The sequence below is a fragment of the Trichomycterus rosablanca genome, chromosome 15 (genome assembly GCF_030014385.1).
Source record: "Trichomycterus rosablanca isolate fTriRos1 chromosome 15, fTriRos1.hap1, whole genome shotgun sequence".
Lineage (NCBI taxonomy): Eukaryota > Metazoa > Chordata > Actinopteri > Siluriformes > Trichomycteridae > Trichomycterus > Trichomycterus rosablanca.
In genome coordinates, this window is record NC_086002.1 from 15,867,537 (window position 1) to 15,872,358 (window position 4,822).

A 4,822-nucleotide genomic window follows, 5' to 3' on the forward strand; every position below is an offset into this window, starting at 1 on the left:
GTAGTCCAAAGCAGAGCAACACCGACTTTGAGTATGGGGGTAGAGAGGGGGTAGGAGGTGGGGGCAAGAGGGGGATGGGGGTAGCGGAAGTAATGACGTCAGAGTCGAAAGACCAGCACACCGTGTCGGTGTTTCGGACCAGAGATCTCTAAAAAATATCCTGCGCCTGCTCTGAATCTAGTGACTCGATTCCTGAAAATAAGTCCTTTTAAATGAATCGAAAGTTGTGATTCATTTGATTTGACTCACGTCTCAGAGTTCACTATTAATTATAAAGGAAGGCTTTGCTGTAAATAACTAATTTACAGTGTAATCCAGCCAAAGCATTTTTGGAGTTGTTGATGTATAAAACTTGCTTGTAATGTACAATGATTAGCTATAACATGCTGAACAGAACCACTTAACCTTCTTAATATTGTGTAGGTCCCCCTAGTGCTGCCAAAACAACTCAGACCCGTGGAGGCATGGACTCCACAAGACTCCTGTGGGTGACTTGAGATATCTGGCAGCAAGAGTTTAGCAGCAGAACCTTTAAGTCCTGTAAGTTGCTAGGGCATGGGCAGCCCCATGCAAGACTTCTTCAGAAAATGATTGTTACTTAGCAAAGTCCGCCACTGCATCACAAATGCAACCTGAAACTATTAATCAAGAGAAGGCCAAACTTCAATTCTATACAGAAACCGCCAAGTTCTCTGGGCCTGAGCTAACCTGAGATGAGTCAAAAGACAGTGTGCTGTGGTCAGATGATTAAACATTTCAGCTTGTTTTCAGAAACAATAGATGTAGAGTTCTCTTTGCCAAAGAAAAAAGAACCATCCAGACAGTTATCAGCAGTTATCAGTTTAAAGTAGAAATCAGTTGCCTGTCACAGTGTTTGACATTAAACTTGAACTAATGAATCATGTGCAACCTGTAACTACCTGTCCTGTCATGAATGTTACCAAAGTGTCAAACATGACGTTAAGATCTTAATAAACAAACAGTAAAAACATTGAGACTCTTTTTCTACTTTTGTGAGTTACATAAAGATTCAAGAGAATAAGCAAATTACAAACTAATGAATGTCAACTATAAACACTTCCATAGATTCCATTCCATAGTATTTAACTATAAATACACCCACAGTCAAATGCCCCTCAACCAAAAATACCTCTACAGTCAAATGCCCCTAAGCCATAAATACACCTACATTTAAATGCACCTCCTCCATAAAAATTATTACAGTCAAACTGCTGCCTTTGTCAAGCTTCTTTAGTTAGTATAGTATAGTATATATCTTATCCAGAGCGACTTACAGAAGTCCTTCCATAAATGTAAATGTAAATGTAAGTGTAAATACCTGTCGCACATTTTCTTTCAGCTTTGGCACTTAACCACAAATTAAATGGCTAAAATGAAAATTAAACCTGTTCAATATGTATTTTTGTTTCTTTTCTGGAACTAAATAATTGGAACACACTTTGTCTAGATAACATTCCAGAACATTTTGTCCAGATTTAGTGTTTCATTACTGGTTTATTGAGTTTTTTTTTTGTTTGTTTTTTGTTTTTTTTAAAGGGTTTTCTGATAACAACAGCTGGTTCAAAAATATGTGTCAATTTAAATATTTCATTTGGTGGCATTAAAGGTTTTGTAATGCAATAGCATGGCTTCATACATTTCCTGTTAGTGGTTACAATAAAAGGGACACACTGTAGTGAATCATAGTAATATAAATAAGGTTAGGTTTACTGCACCCATTCAAAGTACACAAAACTGTTATAGTGACAGACCAAAGGCAAGCAGGCTCTACATCATTATTTCTCAGATGTCGCCATAAACATGTCATATTGTTGTAAAAGGTCTGAACTACATAATGTAATCAATGTTTTTAATGTGTTTTTTCTCTCTCTGTCTTTCTTGTATCTTTTTGTTTATATATATATATATATATATATATATATATATATATATATATATATATATATATATATATATGTAAATATCTATATATTAAAAGTATTTTACCTTTGAGCCCTCAGACAGAGCTGCATGAGCAATTGTCATGTCACCCTGATAAATATAGCGGTATGGGCTCAGGAGTAATCTGGAAAAACATTAACACAGTCTGCTCCTGCATCAGGAAATTTTCCTGAAACTCTGTTAAGCCAAGAAAAAGTCATACATCAGTTCAGTGCAGAAATGCAGTTGAGTTTTCTGTCAAGTTAATCTTAGATAGACAGAAAGTCAGTGGAAACATGTTTTGTGGTTAGATGAGTCCATGTTTTAGCTTGTTTTCTGGAAGAATGGATTTTACTACATCAAAAGCTTGTGTGCAATGTTTTAGCCACAATTCCACAACATTGCGCATCACCAAAAGAATACCATGCCCACAGTTTCAGTTGCATTAAGTGGCGGTGATTGCATTATGCTATATGTCTAATGTTTTTCTTTGGCTGGAACTGGGGCTTTAGTTAATGGGGCAGAAATTTTGAACTGTTTCTAATAGATAAAGATGAAGATGTGAGATTTCACCTTTAAGCATGACAACAACCCAAAGCATACCTCCACATCAACAAAAGAATGGTTTCACCCAAAGAAGATTAAAGTTTTGAAATGGCCCAGTCAGAGTCCAGACCTAATTTAAACTGAAAATTTGCGTGGTGACCTAAAGAGGGCTGTGCACTGGAGATGCCCTGGCAATCTCACAGATCAGTCATAGAGCGCAGAGCAGATCTCACAGAGCGCCTTTGCAAGAAAGAGTTGGCAAAATTACCAAGTCAGATGTGAAAAAAGTAATAGCCCCCTTATCTGCTAAATCAACCAGTTAACCAAATTCAGTTGACACACATTGGCAGGGGTTGTTAATCCTGGGTGTTTACAGTAAGAACATTAAAACCTTTTATCTTCTGCCATCTCGTGGTCGTATTTCGCAATTACATCTTATTTGCAATTAAGCAGCGTTTTTCAACCTCGTTGGCTGTTTATTTTCTGTTCAGCGGTGTTTCTTTGCTTTAACATACGCGTTATCTACATTAAGGGGCAGTTTTATTTAATGAAATCCGTTGTTAATATTTCCATTTATCTGCTTTTGGCTTCTACCTGTGACATGCCACTTATGTATTATTATATTATACCGTAAAATATTTCAGTTGCAATCATTTAAAGTTGCAATCCTCCTACCATCAAAAACAGGGATTTATTTATTTTTTGCATTGCTAGATTTTGCTTAAATGAAGTTTTTATCAGTTGGATGACACAACAAATGAACAAAGAAAATGAATGATGAGTACCAGGGTATTCTGTTAATACTGCCATGTCACAGTTCAACCCCTGCAAGTCTGTATGACCTAAAGTTAGGATACAGCATAATTAAATCATTAGGATTTTATTTACCGACCCTCAATTTGCTTCTGTAATGTGTTATATAAGCACCGCTCCAGTGTTCAGGGTGTGTTGCAAACATGAAAAACTAAGGACCTGTCACAGAAGCTTATAGAGGAGATCATTTCATTGCACCAAAATGGCAATGGGTATTAGAAGCACTTTCCTAGGGACACATTGGGAGTATTGTTCTCAAGTTCCAAACCTATGGCACAGCAGCATCCTTGTCTAGTTAAGGGAGAAAGCCCAACATTTAATACAAAGGTTTGAGCACTTTCGTGAGGACAGTGAAGAAAAATCTCTGTGTTTAATCAGAAAACTTACAGAAAGAACCAATAAAGGCTGGATATGATTGTATCAGAGGCAACCATAGGGAAGATTACTTAACAACTATGGACATCATGGCCAGACTCCATCACACACGTCACTCTTGACAAAGTAGCACAGGAAAGGTCAACTAGAATATGACAGAAGAAATTTGAATTGACCTGCAGAGATCTAGGACGCAGTTCTATATGGTGACAAATCAAAAATGCAACTGTATGGCCAATCAGTTGCAATTTTGATCATTTACATTTGCAACCCTCCTTCCCCAAAAATAAGTTCCAGTTTTGAATCTGGTGCAAGGGGTAGTTGCAGCCTAGTGGGTAGTGCTGTGGGTTATTAAATGGAAGCTTCTGGGTTTCAATTCCGTCTCTGCTGGGCCCTTATGCAAAGCAGTGATGCCTCTTGGCTCCAGGGTGCCCCTGCACTCTGTTCCCAGCTTTCAAACAAGTTGGGATATGCACAAAAATGATTGTACTGTAAACATGCACTGTATATACAAGGTTGAAGGTTCAATTAGCAGGGTAAGAGCACAGTTTTGCTCCAAATATTGCAATGCACACAACATTATGGGTGACATACCAGAGTTCAAAAGAGGACAAATTGTTGGTGCACGTCTTGCTGGCGCATCTGTGACCAAGACAGCAAGTCTTTGTGATGTATCAAGAGCCACGGTATCCAGGGTAATGTCAGCATACCACCAAGAAGGACAAACCACATCCAACAGGATTAACTGTGGACGCAAGAGGAAGCTGTCTGAAAGGGATGTTCGGGTGCTAACCCGGATTGTATCCAAAAAACATAAAACCACGGCTGCCCAAATCACGGCAGAATTAAATGTGCACCTCAACTCTCCTGTTTCCACCAGAAATGTCCGTCGGGAGCTCCACAGGGTCAATATACACGGCCGGGCTGCTATAGCCAAACCTTTGGTCACTCGTGCCAATGCCAAACGCCGGTTTCAATGGTGCAAGGAGCGCAAATCTTGGGCTGTGGACAATGTGAAACATGTATTGTTCTCTGATGAGTCCACCTTTACTGTTTTCCCCACATCCGGGAGAGTTACGGTGTGGAGAAGCCCCAAAGAAGCGTACCACCCAGACTGTTGCATGCCCAGAGTGAAGCATGGGGGTGG